Below are 20,881 nucleotides of genomic sequence, written 5' to 3' on the forward strand. Positions count from 1 at the left end.
AACCGGTCCCAGGATGCTTGTTTCCGGTCCAGGGAAGGCATGACTTGGCAGTTCGGGCTGGACTGTTCCCATGAGGCACAGGGTCAGACTGATTTGCATATGGCCATGTCTGAACTGGGGTGGCGGAGTGAGCTAAAGAATGATGATGGATTAAACCTAGATCAGTTGACTGGGGGTGAGTGTTTGATTTGCTCAAACGCTCCGTCCATCATCCCCTTTGGTACCCCTCAGAGATGATGGCACTTCTTCCTCTGATATACCCTCTGAGCCGGAGGCTTCTCCTCCCCCAGCTAAGAAGAAATGCAAAGAGCGTTTTGTGGATGCTCCCACCCATCCGCATTTACTTACCTTTGAGCCCACTGCAATTGTCCATCCAAATTCCTCGTCTTGGCTTCCCTCTACGGAGGTTGCTGAGTATGTGCAGTCCCACCTGCGTCAAGCTTTTCCACAGGATGTCCGTGCACGCTTGCGTTCCAAATGCCCCAGACCTGATTTGGCAGACAAGGTCGCAGACACTCCGGAAGTGGACCTCTCTATGCTCACCTATTTGAAGAAATATACCAAGGATCCCAAAAAGGGAATCGACCGGGCATGGCGTTCCTGCCAAGACAAACTACTCGATTTAACTGGTCCCCTTACTAAAATTTTGGAAATAGGATTCAAGTCTAAGGCATCTGGAAAAATTATTGATCCTGACGACCTGATAGGCTGGGCTCAACGAGCCATCTGTCAGTTGGGCAATGCTAATTGTGCCATGTCCTGTGAGCGCCGCTGCTCTATTCAATTGAAACTTGACCCAGAGTTGGCGGAGTTGTCTACCTCTGAAGCTGGTCCTTTAGCACAAGTTCTCCTTTTTGGACAACCATTTTTGAAAGAACTAACTAAGTTTGTCGGTACATTTAGCGGCCTTGATAAGGCACAGGGTTCACTAAAGCGGGCTTTTCGCCCGGTTTTTGGCTGGGCCGGACGACATCGGGGGCGGTCGTTCGGCCGCGGTTATCAACAAAGCACCCAGCGGGGGTATAATACCACCCGTGGCAAATTTCAAGACTCCTCCTTTTTCTATCCCACGCGTGGTTCCCGCAACAACAACCGGAAAGGTCGCTATGGAGGCAACCAGGGAGGTCAACGTGACGCCCCCACCTCAGGCGAGCTTACTTCCTTTTTCCGATGTTCAATTGGGGGGCAGGATTCAATTTTTTCTCCACAATTGGCAAAAAATCTCGCAGGATGCGTGTATCCTGGAATCAGTGCAGGGTTGCAAGATAGAGTTCTTTCATCCCCCCTCTCAATCCCTCCCTCCTCGCCCACTGATTTTTTCCATTAAAGATCAAGATTTCATTTCCAGCGAAATCGAGTCTCTTCTTCAAAAAGGGGCCATAGAGCGGACGGCCCGCCATCCTCAGGGTTGTGTCAGCAACGTCTTCCTCATTCAGAAGAAGGGGGGTGGATCCTGGCTTGTTTTAAATCTCAAGGATTTCAATGGAGGGGTTGTATATCGTCACTTCAAGATGGAGGGAATCCATCTTCTCCGCGATCTTCTTCAGGAAGGGGACTGGATGGTCCGCTTGGATCTAAAAGATGCCTATCTGTCTGTGCCCATTTACAGTTCTCATCATCGGTTTCTTCAATTCCAATGGCAGGGAACTTGGTACGAGTACAAAGTCCTTCCTTTCGGCCTCTCGTCATCACCCTGGTGCTTCACGAAACTTCTGAGGCCTGTAGTCGAGTTTCTTCGAGCCCGGAGGGTTCGCCTCATCATTTATTTGGACTATATTCTCATCATGGGTCGGACTCCTCCTCTAGTCATGGAACATCTTGCTTGGACGATAGATCTATTACAGAATCTGGGCTTCTTGGTCAATTCTCCGAAATCGGTGTTGATTCCGTCTCAGTCTGTCGAGTTCCTGGGATTTGTTGTAGACTCCCTTACTTGTCAACTCCTCTAGCCCAATCAGAAGATCAGATCAATCAAGAGAGAATTTAGATTGATTTTGCACAAGCAGATTGTGTCCTTGAGATCGGTAGCCCGGATCGTCGGCTTGTTAGCTTCCTCTATCCAAGCGATCTTCCCGGGTCCCCTTCATTACCGAGCGCTTCAACGACTCAAGATCCGTCATCTCCAGAAAGGCCTCAAGTATTTCGATCAGATTCCTCTCACAGAGGAGGCGAGGTGGGAGATGGTATGGTGGCTAGAGTGCATGGAGTCTTGGAACGGTCGAGCCCTATTCGGAACAACTCCGGAAGTGGTGATCGAATCCGATGCCAGTCAGTGCGGTTGGGGAGCCCGTTGCGGTCCGGTGTCCACGGGCGGTCGGTGGTCTCCGGAAGAATTAAATCTCCACATAAATTGTCTGGAACTCCTGGCGGGTTCCTTTGCAATTCGCTGCCTTTCTCCTCGTCAGATGAATTGTTGCATTCTTCTCCGCATGGACAATGTGTCAGAGGTGTACAAGAAGTATCGACTGAATCGTGCCATGATCATGCGTCTCATTGCAGACCTGGAACCACTACTGCAGCACCAGACACATCGGACCAATGCAATCCCTGCGCACGTCCAGGTCCTATGCAGCCTGCACCTACTGGCCTCAGGAAGTTTCCAGGGGGTAATCGCCGTAGCCGGAGGCGTATCGCAAAGCGCACTCTAACGCTTCTTCCAGAAATTCATAGACGCCATGCTGACAATGATCCACACCCACATCAGCTTCCCCACAACCCCACAGCAGTTGGACCGCACCAAACAGGCATTCTACCAGGGGGCACAATTCCCTCATGTAATTGGATGCATCGACTGTACGCATATCCCCATCTGTCCACCCTCTGCAAATGAGTACATATTCCGTAACCGCAAGTCATACCACTCAATCAACGTGCAGGTTGTGTGCGATGCCAAGCACATCATCACGGACCTAGTGGCAAAATTCCCGGGGAGCACACACGACTCCTACGTATTCCGACACAGTGGCATCCACAGGCGTCTACTCAACGGAGAATTTGGAGAGGGACTCCTGCTTGGTGCGTACACATACCTATTCCACACATGAGCACCACACATGTCTCAAAATCACCATTGCTAAGTCTTTGCTTCTATCTTCTAGGCGACAGTGCATACGCCCTGCGTGAATATATACTCACCCCCTACATCAATCCAGCAACACCACAGGAGCAACGTTACAACGCCGCCCACATAAGCACAAGGAATGTCATAGAGAGGACCTTTGGGATTCTGAAGAGTCGCTTCAGAATCCTACATAAGACTGGCGGCGCCTTGCTATACAAACCTGATACCTGCTGCAGGATTGTAGCTGTATGTGCTATGCTGCACAACATTGCGACCAGAAGGGGGATACCCATAGAGGTTGACAGGAATGACGACCACCAGGACGACCAACCACCCGCCCAACACCAACAGGCACACGTTCCTAACACAGCAGAGGGCCATAGGAGTCGGATATACATCATGCAACATCATTTCTGAAGCAGGTAAGAATGAAACATTGCAATTTAATTGGTGGTGCAACTGTTTAATGCACAGGAGCACTGAGGCATGTGCGACCAAACAAGCTATGAAATGAATGCTCCCCATGAAAAATGTAACAACAAATGTCCGTTTCAGTCACGGCTGTGCAGCGTCAGGAAGGGGAGGACCATGGTTGCCCCACCACGGTCATGTTTGACTGTCATTCAGTCTAGTGGCGCTTGCCACGTACGCCAAGCCTCCTCTCAGGTGTCTCCGACGCCTCACCATGGCCTGTCCCCATGGAGCACCGCGAACTGCGGCACCTGGTGCTGGCCTCTGCCACAGACACACTGCTCACACTCGAGGCAGCCTCACTGCCGTCTTTCCCTCCCAAAGCGCCAGCACTGAATGTGCCGCTCTGCAGGTGTTCTACTGCAGCGGTGACCTGCCCTAGAGCTTTGGCTTTGGCCCCGCAAAAGTGTCCAAGGTCCACCGCAGTGACACCGAGCGGCGTGCCAACACTGCGGTGCTATTGCTCATCCTTGTGATGGCCTTTGTTGAGGCCGCGGACCTCACCAACTTCTGACGGTGCCTCCTCCTCTCGCTCTCATGGCCTTCCCTCATGGCACGGGTGAGCTCATGGATGTCCTCCCTCAGGTACCCATTGCCCTCTGCCACCACAGAGGTCATGTCCCTCACCACCGCAGTCATGGCACGCATTTCCTTTGCAAGGCGCGCTATGTTGGAGCTGATTGTTGCCATGTGTCTTCCCTGCAGGCGCTGGACACGCAGCATCCTTTCCTCTATGCCAGCATTTGGGGTGACAGCAACGTCGCCTGAGGAGAGTGAACTGCGCCGAGACCTGCGCCGCTGTGGGAGTCTGGCACGTGCAGGTGGTGCAGCAGGCGGTGTGATGCTGCGCAGACTTTGACCCGATGGTGTAGCGGGTGTTTCCATCACCTGCATGGGCGGAACTTGGGACCTGCGTCTCGGCGCTTTTGTAAAAGTTGTAGCAGGAGCAGGTGTAGCTGGTGCTGCTGCTGGTGCTGGTGGTGCTGGTGGTGCTGGTGGTGGTGTGGTGGTGGTGGTGGTGGTGGTGGTGGTGTTGCAGGTGGAGGTGGTGAGTGCCTATCCTGCGCTGTATCCATGTCGGAATCGGCAGGAGTCTCGGAAATAATCAGCCGGCCGCTGTCGTCCGAATCCCCAGGAGATGCATCTGTGTGTGAAACAGTGTATGGTTAGTGGGATAGTTACACCTACGTAGTATTGTAAACATACATGTCCCTCTGTGATCCACTGAATAAACAGTCTATATCCAGGTTCAACTGATGTGGTGATTTGTAATTATATTTTATCCTGTACATGCACACTGGGCTGACTGGACTACAACTCCCATGATGCACTAGTGTTAAGAGTAAAGTTGTGTGGGCCAAAGCTGCATGCACACTCTGATCCTGCTGGGGGCATGGGAATGGATTTACGCTATGCTGGGTATGGGCAGAGGCATGCATCTTACCTTGGGCACTTGTGGCTGCGCCGGAGGTATCCATCTGGGTTACTCCCACGACGGCCTCATGCTCGATCGTCCCTTCCACCAGCTCCTCCAGGGCAGTGTTGGCTTGCACTGTAGAAGGTCCGTCTCCCGTTCTGGATGCCTCCCGGAGCCTCTCCGCAATCCTCTCCTTTGCCCTCTCCCGGATGCGCAGCCATATGCGCCGCTTCTCACCCTCTGGCACCTTTAGGGACAGCTTACCAAAAAGGCGATCGTGCTTGCTGCTAACTCCGTTTATCAGGTGCTCCAGCTCCCAGTCGGAAAACTTGCGTTTCCGCTTGCGTGCAGCCTCTGCGCTGGATGGTGCTTCCTTTTCCATCCTGGTTGTTTTGGAGGGTAGAACAGTTAGTGTGGCTTCAATGTGCTCAGCCAGTCTCCAGTCCCAGTTCCTGTTTGCTCCTCTGGCGAGGCAATGAGGGTGGGGCTGCAGTATTTCCTGGTTGGTGATGTCAAAGACACGTTCCCGGAGCGACCCGATCTTTTCCGTAATCGCTAATAGCGATTTCGCTAATACCGAAATCGCTATTAGCTATTTCGGTATTACCGAATTCGCAATTAGCTCTTGGGTGTTTGCATTCCCCGCTATTGGATATTCGGTAATAAATAGCGATTTTTAAGGAATCGCTATTTTTTACCGAATCTGTTGATGCATTCACAAAAGCGATTCCTTAATACCGATTCCTTATTTCTCGCTATTAAGGAATCGGTTTTGCTTTTGTTTATGCATGTGCACCCAAGTGTCCAAATACTAAAAAAATGAGCACCATTTGTAATTTGAGGTGAGGTCGGGTGCCGCTGCGCTAAATGCGAAGCGCTCGGCCTTGGGGCAGTGGTGGCTTCAGTCGCATTGTTTTTTTTTTACATTTATTTTTTATTTAGAAGATAGTTATTACAAACATACACTACTAGCATATATCAATACATGTTCCAGCATAATTGAGAAAAAGAAATCAGCTTAAGTTAAAGTGCAAAGTTCTAAATACTATCAAATATAGATACATGTTTCAGAATATTCAACAGTAAAATCCTATCATTCAAATGCGACAGAAAAATATCACGTTAAATGAAAGTGCAGAGTATGAAATCACAAAAAGTAAGCACACATATGTCCTATCTTTCTATACCAAGGTGCACCTTTTGCTTAACCTAAAAATTATGGACATAATATCAACAATTTCTATACCTTTCAAATATGATCAGGATTTTAAAAATAAATGATATCAATCGGTAAAAAGTGCAGAGTGCATATTAGGAGATAAGCAAAAAACCTTCCTTCAATTAAAGCTCCAATTTCAACATATTCACTTCTAACTTCCCCTTAATAGTATTGGATAGCCGATAGGTCTAGAACCCTATCCTATATCTCAAATAGGCTCCAATATTTCTCGTACTTTCTTATTGCACCTGATCTTATTGCACATTTTTTTCTAATTCTTGGATTTTATGCAATTTCGCTCTCCATGCATTGAAGGTAGGTACCTTCTCTGTTCTCCAGAGTTGTAGGATTAAGGATCTTGCTATTAATGCTGCAATAAATAAACCTTCTTCATGTGTAGAGATATCAGGTGAACAACCCAAAACTGCAATAGATTCATCGAATAAGATAAGGGGGTCCAATATGAATTTAAGATATTTCTCGATTTCCTCCCTCAAACTCCGGATTTTTGGACACTCCCAAATAATAAGCGTCCAAGTGCCCCCGCCCCCCTTTGCACAGAGGAAAAATCTGTTTTCAATTGGTAGGTATATCTTATGGAGAAAGGAGGGTGTCCTACAGATCAAGCAATTCGAGTAATATTGCATGCGTTTAAAGTTCGCACCTCTAAATATAACTGCATTAAACTTATTAATTCTATTCTAGGTTGCTTTAGAAACCTGTATACCTTCCCTTTTATTCCATCCATCCCTGGCTTTTTCATATAGTGAAAGAGGTTTGTTTTCATCCAAGATCTTAACCCAAGTACTGATCTTCCGTTTGCATCGGGAAGTTGAGAGCTTCACTAATACTTGTTTTGTAGGCCAGATTTTCCTTATCTAATTTCTCCAACATAGGTTTTAATCTAATAAATGACCATTTCAAAATTGTATTAGAGTGTTGGAGTCCCCTTTCAATCTCTACCCAAGATTTCCAGCAGTTACCTCTGGTAAAGTCCTGGATTTGAAAATACCCATTTTCTTCCCACAGCCTTAGGATACTGGCATATTTCCCCCGTATATATATTCGAAAGCCTAGTCGAATTATTAAGTCTTGGAATGCAGCAATATGCTAGAAGTTGGGATTTTTGCTTAAGTGCCCATTGAAGGATCTTATAACATACTTTTTTAGGGTACTTAGTAATTCTTGTAGGATCAGTGATAAAAAATTATCTGCATCTAAAACTGTAATGTGCAAATGTCTCATAATAATTGTTTCTAATATTTGGAAGAGACAATCCTCCTTAGGCAACAGGATAACTTAAAGTGCCAAGTGAAGTCTTGGTATCTTATTTGCCCATAAAAAAGAAGAGAACATACTGCCTACCTCTTTAAAAAAAGAGGCCTGTATTACACATGGAGCTGCGCTAAAAAGGAAATTGAATAGTGGAAGGATAGACATTCGGATTAATGCAACTCGGCCTACTATTGAGAGTGGGAGCTGGTTCCTTCGTGCTAGTTGAGATTTCACCTTTTTCAACAGTGGGATATAATTTAAGGGAAAATGGTCTTCCACTATTTCCGTAACATTGATCCCTAAGTATCTCTTTGGGCGAGTATTGTATGCCTGTCTAAATTCTTTTAATAAGGAATTAGCACTACAATTGCATAATATGATTTCTGTTTTGGACTTATTGATTTTATAGCCTCCTATCTCATGAAAGTCTGTCTGTTTTCGAATCCAAAAAGAGAACAATATCGTCAGCGTAAAGCTTTATATTTGTCATTCCTTGAACAGGTACTCTATGACCTTTATTTCCTGATTGCGATTGCTAGTGGTTCTATAAATAGTGCAAATAAAATTGGGGAGAGGGGACAGCCTTGTCTGGTGCCTCTATTTATTTGACAGGTCCCTAAATTTACAGAATTGATCATTATTTGAGCCTGAGAGTTCATATAAAGCTGTTTTAATAAAAATATAAACTCATTTGGAAAACTGAACTATTCTAAAATCGTAAACAGACAACTCCAAGAGACTAGGTCGAATGCTTTTTTGGCAGCTAAAAACCAGACCTGAGCCTCAATCTTATGAGTAGAAAAAAAGTCCAGTGCTTCTAATAAAAAATTTGTATTGGTATAAAGCTGTCTTCCTGCTATGAAACCGCACTGATCGGTACCTATAAGTGAGCCCACCATTTTGTTTAGTCTATTGGCGAGAAGTTTAGTAAAAATTTTAAAGTCAGCATTTAAAAGTCTTATAGGCCTGTAGGAATTTACGTTCTCGCTATCTTTGTCTTCTTTTAAAATGCTGACCACTACTGTGGTACGGAAGGATACTGGCGGATCACCCCCTTGTAATAAATAATTTGCAAGTCTTAAAAGTTCAGGGCTAAGTATTGTGGAATTTTATTTTTAAAAAATCCACGGGAAAGCCATCCTCCCTGGTAGCTTTACAGTTAGGCAAGGAGCTCATAAAGAAATCTAATTCTTCCATCGTAAAATCAGCTAGTAATATTTCTCTAAATTTCTTAACCAAAACTGGAATTGTCAATTCCTGTAAAAATGAATTAACTGTTTCTGAGGAAACCTGATGGCATGTCTGATAGATATCCTTATAATCCTTGAGAAAAATCTCACCTATATGTGATGTGGTCTTTAAATGTGTTTTATTTGCTTCGTTCCGAATACACTTGATTCTATTTCGAACCTGCTTCTCCTTAGCTTGCCAGGCTAAAAGTCTTCCTGTATATTCGCTATCTTCATAGTCTGTCTGGATGTATAGCCTACCTGCCATGTCCCCTAATTCATAATAAAATTCCCTCATTCTCATTTTAGCATTTAGTACTACCTGTCTAGTATTTGGGGTCCTATTCCTAAAGTGCTCTTGATTAGCAGATGCCAGCCTATTATCTATCGCCATTCTCTCCTCCTTTTTTGCTCTCTGTTGTGGTATATCCTTTGAGGTGATTATGCCTCTTAATGCAGCCTTAAAAGCGTCCCATATTACATTAATTGGGGCAGAGTCATTATTTATATTAAAAAAGGAACTAATCTCCTTCTCTATTTCTGTGCCCCATTGTTTTTCTGCTAGATAAAGTTTGTTAAAATACCACCTCCTGGATACTCCTTCATCTGCTTTCCCTACAAGGATTTCTAATTTAATCAGGGCATGATCTGAGAAGGCATTTAAGATATGTTCGTATTTACTAACTGTAAAATTATGTGAAGTCAGAAAAAAGTCTAGCCTTGATACTGAGTCATATTTTGCTGAATAGCAGGAATACCCACGTTTGAATGGGTTATTGGAGCGCCAATTATCTAGGAAATCTAAATCTGTCTTACAGCTAGTTGGAGCAATGGCAACTTGTGGTTTATTTTGCCTCCTCTCTGTTTTTGTTGAGTCAACAGAGGGGTCCTGTAAGAAATTAAAATCGCCTCCCCATATAATCTGTCCAGGTAGAGCTGATAATGCTTGCTTTAGTTGTAGGATAGGGAGCGGATCCTCTATCACTGGTGCATACATTGTAGCAAGTATGAGATTTACCTGGTTTATTTTCCCGTGTAGAAATGTTCATCTACCACCCGGGTCTGAATGTGATGCTTCAACATAGAATTGTTTGTGTTTACCTAGAAAGATAGCCACACACCTCTGAGCTATACCTGATACAGATGAACAATGATAACCCGTCCAGTTTTACATTTTTTTGCTAGCATCAGATAAGGTTTGAAAATGAGTCTCTTGTAAGAAGATCACGTCCGGGTGGTGGCTTTTCAGCCAACTTTCTATTGCACAGGCTTTACGTCTATTATTTAAACTATTAACATTAAAAGACAAAATTGTCAATTTATTCCTATTCATCATATGTCTTTTAAAAGGGAAAAAAGAGTGACTTGCTTAGGCCACACACCACAACATATACCAACTAAGGTGCGACTTATAAAGTGCAGCTTGTGCTGAATGTGCAAAATGCGCTTATAGGCAGCAACTCTTGATAGTGACCAGAGACTTCTTTTCCTTACAACAATAGACAAGGTAAAGTGTTCTTAACAGTGACCAACAGCTTTTTCTTCCTAATAGGAAAGGAGCGGGTTTTATTGCCAACTAAAATACAAGCCATTCCAATTGTGCAAATCGCACAAATCTTAGACCAATATACTATGGTGCAGATTATGCCAATTGTGATAAATATACATTAAACAGCGTACAATAATCAATAAATTGGCAAAGAAAGGAATCCCCCCCCTTCTCCCTCATAATGGTCAAATTAAAGCGCAATGTGCAATGTGCAATATATAATGGCCAATGTAGCAACAGCATGTTAAGCAGCATCTTTCCATGGCAGCTGTAATATTGCATAAGTAGCATATGATGTATAATACTGCGACTTATTCCTAAACATATTAAAGTATTAGAGTGCTCAATGCACATTCTCTTTTATAGTATAATTCAAAGACTGTTGACCATATATGACCGATTTCTCTACAAATCCTATACTTATTCTGAAACAATATAATTTCACCTATGAACTCTCTTTTTCCAACTGCTTCACCCCCACCACCATCCCCCCACCCCGTCCTCCTCAGAGGGAGGGAATTCCCAACTAGTCCCACTATCCCTCCTTCTCCCTCTTTTTACTGGATGCCATTTTGTTGCATCCTTTTGCGACTCCTGGTTCACCTCACAACCACCCTTGGTTACTTTAAAAATGGCTTGAGGCCCTTCTTAATCACAGCCTGTTGTAATACAGAGCCATTTTATGACTACAGAGTCTCCTTTTCTTATGCAGCTTTTAGTTCTTCCAAAAGGATTTGGGCTTCCGACATGTCCGTGAAGATAACAACATTTCCTTTGACTAGGACTTTCAATTTGGACTGTTGTACGATTATAGCCTGTGCTCCTTTAGCCTAAAAGGAATCAATCATTTTGACAAAGTCCTTCCTTCTATGGGCTGAAGCAGCTGACATATCAGAGAAGATTTTAAAATTATTGATCTCGGCAGTTGAAAATGATCTTTTTAGAATTGCTGCGCTTAAGATTTTTTCCTTAATTCTGTAATCAGAGAAATTCATTATGATCGTGCGTGGATATTTAGCATTCAAGGGTTTATGTAAGGGGACCCTGTGGGCTCTGGTGATTGTAAGATCCCCTTGTAGCTCTGGAATTGCTTTCTGCAATAGAGACTCAGTCCATTTGACCATTTCCGTATTCTCCAGGCCCTCCGGTATTCTAACAAGGTGTAGATTGGACCGCCTTTTTATAGTTCTCAAGGTCTTGGACCTTTGATTCCATCTGACACTTGATCTTGTTTAACATGCAGAGATCCCTTTGGATGACCGTGATGTTATCCTCCAGGGCTGAAACACGAGACTTCACTTCTGTAATCCTTTTAGGTAGGTTACATAGATTTTCCTTGAGCTTATAGTTGAGAAATTTCAAGTGCTTGTGATACTTTAAAGTCTCTTAATTCTTGGAGGAAAGTCATAAGCATTTCTTTTATTGAGGGGTCCCCTTTGGCTTTTTTTTTAGTTTTTTTATTGACTCTTGATTAGGCCTGAGCGAAAATTTCGTTCCGTTCGTGGAAATTGCAATAATTTGACATTTTCGCGTTCCGCGGAAAGCGCGGAAATGTCAAAAATTCCGGTTTCCGCAGCTTGGCGATAATTTGTTTCTTGCTCGCGCTGTAAAATAATACATTCTTGCGCACGTGCGATCGCCTTACCTGAATCCCTGCGTTCGGCGACAAGTTTTCCGGTCGCGTTCTCCATGAGATGTTGTATTGTTTTTAGCCATTTGCACTGTCTCGCGACAGTTCGCGCCCGCAGTGTCGTCATGCGTCACGCGATCACGTCTTTCTTCTCGCGATCATGCACCGCGAGACAACTCAAAACAAGATGGCCGCGCCCGCAAGCAACCACATGGGTAAGTTGGCGACCCGCAACCATGCAGAAAATCTCGCGAACATGCCAGAAAAAAACTTCCGCATCTTCGCGATATTTCCGCTTGTTTGCGATAATTTCGCGAATTCCGCAAGGAAAGATCCAATTATTTTTCTGCTCCAGTTGAAGATTCCAAGTCCCATTCTACCAAAGCTTCTATCCCAACTCGTTTATTACTGTCTATCTTTTGTGCTATCTGTGAAGATGTTTGATCCTCAATATCCTCAATAGACGGATGGCTGGTCAAAAGTGTTTCTGGAGGACCTGACACTGACATAATACCTGGTTGGGGCTGCAGATGAATTGCTTGAATTGGCAGAGCGGCAACAGATTGAGAGTTTTGAGCTTGCAGATCCTGTTGATGCAATTGGCCTGCTTGGTCTATTTGCTCTTTGGATCTAACTCCATGCAATGGAAGTCTTGCTGAGAAGAGGGTACTGCTTAGGGCTCACCCAGTTGTTATCTTCCCTATTGGGTGTAGCTCCAACACATCCCCATCTCCTTCTCCATCTCCTTCTTCACTGCCTATAGCTAAAAGACTTGAGTCTGCTGATTGCTCAGATAGAGTTTCCTCTTCCTCTGAATGTTCGTCAGGTGGACTCTGTCCAGACAGCTTGTTTTTCTCAGCCAACACCAGCGCTTTGGCCCTGATTTCCATTCTTTGCTGGACGTTCCTTTGCCCCCTTCTGACTCCCTTAGGGGCAGGCACAGATGTTAGTTGTGATTGACCAGAGGATTTTAAAAGCTCCTTTCCTGCACCAACGCCAGTTTTATTCCGCATTTCCCCCAATGCTTATGCTTTTGAATTAAGGGACTGACGTTGACTTCCCTTCAGCAACTTTTCCTTCGGCAACTCAACTAAACTCTATTAGTTCTGTTAGGCTCTGGGTCCCAAAACACTGATATATGAAACAGACAGACTGTAAGCAGCTTTTCTCTCCCACTGTAGCCGAGAACCCCCTCAAGAGGATACCCCCAGGTGATATCAGAATTGTTCTTGGTTTGGCTATTGTTCCTGTGAAGAGTAAACAGGAGTAAGTGAATGAGGCACCTAGCCTTAAAGCCTTAATGCCCCCTACGACACCTAGACAAATCGAGGCCTTAGAGGCATGGGGTAGGCATGGAGTGTCCTGGAAGCTCCTATCTTTTCAAAAAGCGCCTTGGCGACAGACCCCCGTCGCCCCTAAATCCAAGTCTATATCAATGTCAAAGTCCTACCAGTCTGTGTGGCCTTCTGGATCTTGTATGTTTTATGCACTGCCTCAGTATCGCCTCAGTATTGCCTGAACATAAAGCCACAATTCTCAGCGGTACACAGAGGCAGCATCTTTTATCATTGGTGTTTGGCTTCCTCCATATCGCCTCACCCAATTCCACTGAAAGCTAGCATCCTCGCGCAGCAAACAGCGCAGGGCAACAGCAACAAAAAAGCAACGGAGGGCAGCTCATCAAGGCTACAGGCTGCAGGATTCATGTAGGTTCAGATCCGCCTCAGACATTCCGGAAAGACTCCAATCGGTTCCCATCGTGGACGGAGCTGTGAGGAACCAGGAGCTGCTACGGCAACGTCCGTTGGTCACTTCAGCCGCATTTCCCCACCCTGGGACACGGTTTGTGCGCCAGACCCCTGGGGCTGTTGTCGACCAGTGGGATTGTTGAGGATGGACTGCTTTATTCTGCCCAAACAAATTAAAAACTGCATGTTCAGTAAATAATGCATGCCTGCATAACAATGCAAGTCTCGGAGGACAGGCTGCAGTAGTGGAGGGGGAGGAGGCTTCACTCTCCTAGGGATCCCGTTGCACGCACGCAAGCAATAAAATAATACATGTACCATGTAGAAACTGAAGTAAAGGGGCCAGTAACCATGGGATGTTCCAAATGAAGACAAAGCTTTACTAAGGAAGGACTAACACGCCTATTTAGGAATCAGAATCCAGCATTTAGAAGGACATCGACACAAGCCAATTACAAACATGGGTGGGGGAGTGGGCAGGGCTTCTCTCCCTTACTGAACTACCACAGATCATCTCCAGAGCAACGCTTGTGCGCTGCATCAGGCCTGACCGAAAAACGCTTTTGAATGTTGATAAAGAGAGCATTGCCATATTCTACTTTTGAAGAGAAAAGAGTTGTGACTACCCGCTTTCGTAGGCTTGATGGAGTGAAAGGTAGTTCTTTCCTTAAGGTTTTCAAAATCAGGAAACACGAAGAAGTGATGTAATTTATTTGTCCTTCAAAAGATAATTTAGTATCAATAATTACCCCAAGGATTTTTGCTATTTCCCTAGGGTAGGCAAACTCTGCCTGGGAAAATGATGAATCTAGGTGTGGCCCTGGTGCCAGTGCATATGTTTCTTTGGACATACTTTTGTGAGTGCTTTGATGTTTGCTGCCATGTAATGCTTCAATGTGTGTTGTGGTGTACTCATCCATTCATTTTTTTTTAACTTTATTGAATTGTATAAATGACAATCAAGAAACACCATCTTACACCAGGACAAAGGCGAATTAGGTACATTTTAGGGAATAACAATAGAAAAGCTAAGTATATATAATTCAGTTTCGAACATAAAGCGAGTATCACTGGGAACTCCTGAGCAGATGTCGTCTGGCACCTAGACTTATGCTGCGAGGCCAGGCTAATACTGGCATGCCTATATAACAAGCACAGGGTCTACCTCCTCCCGTGTGGTATTGTCTGTGTTGTTCTTGTCTGCGTCTCTATTTGACAGGTACGTCGTGTACAGCCCCCAAAAATCTTTTGGTCGACTTCAAGGTGGTAGAAGGTCACAGAAAATTTTGGTTTGAGTGCTACTGTATAGCATGTCGTGTGACCATTGCGCCATGTGGACCGGACAGGACCCCTGATTCAGCCGATCATTACTGTACATTTAGCCAGTAGCAGCCCCATGTCCACCATCCTTCGTACTCCCCTGGGTATCTGTTTTGATTATCCCAGCAGGGCTAACGCAGGATACGAAGGTATGACCAGTTCAGTTATATTACCCAGTTCCCGAAAAACTAACTCCCAAAAAAGCTGAAATCCCAGGGCAAGACCAGGCAAAATGTAAGAAGTCTGCCAACCCATACCTATGTAGCCGCTCTGGGGTATAATATACTCTATTTAGGAATTTAAAAGGAGTCAACCTGTGCCTGCCGTTAAGTGAGATGCGTCGTGTACTAGTGCAACAATAGGCCCACATGGGATCATCAATATCTCTCTATAAGTCTCTTTGCCAGTCTAATCTGGCTTTGGTGTAATGATTTACCCTGTGGGACATTGATAGCTTATAGATATTAGAGACTATTTTCCGTGAGGAGGCCGCTTTTATGGCATAGGTCAGTTCACGCATTTCAGGAGGTTCCTGTAGGTCCTCTCCCAGCATGTTACGCAAAGCGTGCCTCGTTATGTGAAACTGAAAAGATGCAAGGAAGGTTGGCGTACCAGCCGGCTGCTCTAAATCTACCAAATGTTTTGCTACCCCTTCGTGGAAAAAGTCACCTGCATTCCAGATATTCAGTGTATTGAGCGCTCGCGTGACCCCTGTGTCCTTACATGTGAGCAGCCAGTGACACCATTCGATTGGCTTGGCTGGGGCTTAAAGGATGACCCTGCCTGAGACTGGAGTAAATGTTGCTAGGCATGACTGGTTGCATTAATAGAATCAAGTATCCCTGTTCTGCGGTCTATGTGTTGGAATAGCATGGCGGGGAGTGGCAGCGGAGCCACAATGTTTGTTTCTATACGTAAGTGTGGAATGTCCATTGGGCCATGAAACCAGTGATAGGCGTGGGCGCTCTGTGCTGCTTTTTAATACAGCTCTAGATCAGGTGCACCTAGGCCTCCCCATATGGTATGGCAATGTGAGCGTGCGCCATTTGACTCTTGCCTGCTTTCTCGCCCAAACCAACTTTAGGAGCAGATTTGTGATCCGGCGGAAGAATGTAGCAGGAAGTACCATGGGTATCTTTATGAATAAAATAGAAACTGAGGTAACACCACCATTTTCATAAGTGGCACTCTACCTAGCAGAGACAGGGGTAGCCTAATCCAGTTGTCTATATTATCTTCTAGTTTACCTATACCATAATTCTCTCTAAACACTATCTTTGAGCCAGTATGGACATGGATGCCCAAGTATCTGATCGCATCCATGGACCACTGTAGTGGGTAGTCCATCTCGAAGCGTATTGTGGCTGGCGTGAGTAGAAATACAATGGATTTAGGCCAGTTAACCCTTAAGTCTAATAGAGCTCCAAAATGCACCACTTCTCTCAGTACCGAAGAAAGGTTGCCTTCCGGGTTGTGGACATATAACAGCGTATCATCCGCATAGGTGGATACTATATTCTCTTGGTTAGGAAATTGTATGCCTTTGTGGATGTGGTATTCTCACAAGCCAGGGGCTCTGCAACTAATGCATATAGAAGGGGGAGAGCGGACAGCCCTGCCTCGTACCCCTAGTGACAGCTATCTGCTCTGTGACTAGGTTCCCTATCTTTATTCTGACTTTGGGGGAATTGTAGAGCACCCCTACCAATTGAAGAAAAACTGGGCCCAGTCCCATCCTGGTTAAGACCTGACACATAAAGGGCCACTTTACAGAATCAAAGGCCTTCTCATTGTCGAGGAAGATGGTATCAGCCTTCGCCTCCTGCCGGGTATGTTGTAAAATACTGAATACAGTACAGAGGTTATAAGTGAGATTCCTGCCCGGAACAAACCCAGCCTGTTCTGGGGCAACTAGTATCTGCATGAGAAGGACGAGTCTGGTAGCCAGGATTTTTAGTAGTCAACGTTTAGTAGTGAGAGAGGGCGATAAGAGCCGCATTCCTCCAGCTGCTTACCTGGTTTGAGCACCGGGCCAATAATGGCTTCTTGCATAGTGGGGGCATGGTCCCTGTTATAAATATATCCTCGAAGAGTTCAGTCAGATGTGGAAGCAGGAGGTCTAGGTATGCCTTGTAGAAGGCTACTGTAAGGCCATCCACCCCGGAAGCTCTCCCGGCCTTCATGCTCGCCAAGACGTTTATAATTTCATCTCGCTCTATGGGCCTCATCAGAAACTTCCAATGTGCATTTCTAAGAAATGGGAGTTTAATATGCGCAAGGTAATTCGTAATTTCCTCGTCCTCGTCCGAACCCGCGGTCCGAGAAGAATAGAGCTCTGCCTAAAATTGTCTAAACCGTTTCCGCAATTTCGGACTCAATTGTTGGTATGTCACCCTCTGCTGACTTAAGCTCAGTCACCTGCGTTTTACTGTGCCTATTTTTGATTGAGTGTGCAAGGACCGCTCCTGGCCTCTCTCCCTCTCCATACAGCCACGCAGTTGCATATTTACCAAGATGTTTTATCTCAGCGTCAGTAGCGTCATGATATTCCCCCAATAAGTCCTTTATTTCCCTCAAGTTGGCTTCTCTAGAACCCTCCAGCTGTCGTGTTTCTATTACCCCGAGCTTCTTTTCCAGGTCAGTCAGTCTTTGCCAAATAGAACGGAGGACTCCAAAGTGTTTGGCTATCGCCACACCTCGAATGTAAACCTTGAAGGCCTCCCATATGACCTGAAAGCTGTCAACCAATCCCACGTTAGTTGTGAAGAAGGTCTCCATAGCTTCCGCAAGGTCTTCCTTAAGGACCGGGTCAAGGAGAGAGTAAGGAGGAAATCTCCAAGTAAAAGGAGGAATGGTCTATTTAGGGGTGTCAAGTACTAACAGGAGTGGGGAATGATCTTAACGTGATCTAGGGAGTACTGCACATGCCCTAACTTTGGTGTTGAGGTGCGAGGCAGCCAGCCAATACTCAATGCGGGTATGGAGGTTATAGTAAGCCGAATAGCGGGTAAAGCCTCCTTTCCCAGGGTGTCGTACACGCCATACATCGCATAAGTCTAATCGTGCCATAGCACATTCAAACGCCTTAGCCGACGCTGAGGGGCGTCGCACCGGGCCTCCCAACCGATCCATGTCAGGGTTCCCGATTAGGTTGAGATCCCCTCCCCAGAGGAATTGTCCTTCTGCGTGGTTGCAGGCTATGTCTGCAAGTGTGTAAAAAAAACAGGGCAATCATAATTTGGGCCATAGATATTAACTACTATCAAGCCCATACCCTTCCCTATGCATCTAGTGATCGTAAACCTACCATCTCTGTCTGTTTCCAATGGGACGAGCTTGAAGGAGGATTTAGGATTAACCCAAGTTAATACCCCTCGCACGTGTGTTGTGAAACCGGAGGCATGTATGTTATCATGTAAGTTTTGTGTGCGCAAAAGAGGACTAGTAAGTGGTAGGTGCGTCTCCTGTAAGATAGCCAAGTCCACGTTGTGTCTCTTCAGGTAAGCTGGTACTTTACGGAGCTTCCTGTGATCATTAAGCCCTCTGCATTCCAAGTGATAGCCCAGAGGATGCCTGCTGAAGTTTCGCTGCTAACTGTGCTAGGTGCCACCATAGTTGGCGTGAGTACGTAGTATGCTATCTGACCTGTGTAGTAGATAAGAATCCCGATCGTCATGTGCCTTTCTGAGAGGTATAACAGACATAACAAACAACATTGTAAACTGCAAAGCCCTTCCACCCCCACCCACATCAGACCATCCCCTACTTGGACATGGCAAGCCCCCATGGCCCCTCCTCCTCCCCCTGCCCTAGCCCTTTCCCCTGGAGCAACAAATCCCCCCATTTGTGATTCACTCGTGGGCAGATGTTGCTCGCCCAGAAAAAAGTGCTATCCGGTCTAAATATTGCCTTACTCCCAGCACCATTGAACAAATAATTTGCAGCTGCATAAGACTATGCTACCCTAGCCCCATCTTGCAACGAGCTGCAGGCCCACTTGTCTGACCACCCATCCTTGCGAATAAGCAGTGGCGCTCCGTCAGGCATGATCATTGTCCAGAAACACGTGTCTCCAGAACCAGCTGAGGTCCTGGCCCTATATCTGGGCTACTCCTCCCAACCACAGTCCCCCATCAGTTCAATTCTGTTCACAGCATGCAGCAATCATGGGTGTGATTTAAAGATGCCACATGTAAAGTCACTAGGCCAGAACACTGTCTCTCACATAGTAGCCTGTACTCAAGAGCACATCAAACTAAACACAGTGCCCAGTATACAGCCACACTGACAATACTTATCGACTGCCGGCTTCACTCAGCTGTTAGTACTGCTCGTCTAATTGTCCTCCTGCCGCTTCATCGAGGAGCTGGCGCTCCGGGATGCGATGTTTGTCTTTGGACCAATCTAACAAAGCTTTCTGCAGGGCCTTTGGCTCGGTGAAGATGTGAGAGCGTCCCTGTCTGTTAACGCGGAATCTGGCTGGGTACAGCATAGCATAATCAATGCCTAGTTCTCGAAGCTGCTTTTTCATCAGGGCAATTTGACGTTGCGCTTCATGTACGTGAATCGTAAAGTCTGGAAACAGCAAAATAGTTGTCCCCTCGTAATGCAAAGGCTGTTTGTCTCTTGCCGCTTTCAGTACTGCGTCTCTGTCCGAGTAGTTGAGCAGTTTAGCCGGGGCACAGCCCCCACGGGCGGGCGTGGTCCCAGGGATCGATGTGCACACTTCATGACGTAGATGGGTGAGAATATGTTGCTTCCCAGAAGAGTTATGAGTAGTGTCTCAATAAATTGCTCCATATTACCAGTGTGGGTGGTCTTGAGTAGGCCAGTAATTCGAAGGTTGCACTGCCGAGAGCACATTTTATGTTCGGTGTCTAACGTGGTTTGCGCTTCCTCAACTTCTGTCATTCTGAGTTTGGACATGTCCAGTCTTTCCGCATGTTTATCCATCCTCTCAGCCATGCGGTCCATTCTGTAGGATAGAGCGTCCATTTTGGTGCCCAGTGCTGAGATACTGGATTGCAGGCTCTTCTCCATAGCAATCAGCATGCCACGGATATCTGAGTTTAGCTCTTCTGGGGGCTGCCCCTGCATTCTCTCTGTCTCCTCCACAGAGGTATCCCAGGACTTTGAGCGTTTATTTTCAAAGCAAAGCTTCGGTTGCGCCTTGTCGACTCTGCCCATATTCGCCAGCTAATATTCTCAGTATACAAACTGACACTGTCCCGCAGCAACAAATCGAAGAAAGTGTGTGGGTGTTGTACCCCCCGGATCCCCGGACGCGGTGCGACAACTATACTAAGTCCCTGGGTGCTATCCAGGCCGGTCACAGCCTCTGCTGTTTAAGTGTGCTCGCTTCGCATTCCAAAACTGCTGTTGCATCCAGACTCCAAACAGTCGTACCTCAGGATGCAACCCCCGGCACTGCCTCTGAGGGTCTGGCAGGTCAGCCGGCCTTCATTCCTTCAGTTCGCCAGGTCCAATGTATCTGTGTCCCAACCGTGTTCCTTGGCTTTTCCAGATGTGAAGTGGTCACAAATGTAGAGAACTCCTGTTAAGAAGTGCGCACCAGTCAGAAGGCATGCTGTAAGGTGCCCATACGCTGCAGTACCTGGGTAAGACCTGTGAACATGTGGACTGCGTCGCCTATTTGTGCTGTCAATCCCAGGCAGTGTGCACACTTTGGAGGCTTTTTCGGCGTATAGAGGCAGCCCCAGGTCACCCTCACCAGGGCGTAATGGTCATACCACTCCCACCGTCAAGCTCTGCTTCAGGCGTGCCAGTTATTCTTTGCGAGGCATCATCAGAGTCCCCCAGCAGGACTGGGACTCCAAGCAATCCCGCACCGCTGTGCGACGTTGGGGCACCGCAACAAAATGGCGGATCTGGGGAGACAGGGTTCCTTCACCACCCAGGGTCTCATTATCACTGCACCGCAATCTCCCCCGAAACAGGAGCT

This window comes from Triturus cristatus, chromosome 2_1, assembly GCF_964204655.1.
Source record: "Triturus cristatus chromosome 2_1, aTriCri1.1, whole genome shotgun sequence".
Taxonomy (NCBI): domain Eukaryota; kingdom Metazoa; phylum Chordata; class Amphibia; order Caudata; family Salamandridae; genus Triturus; species Triturus cristatus.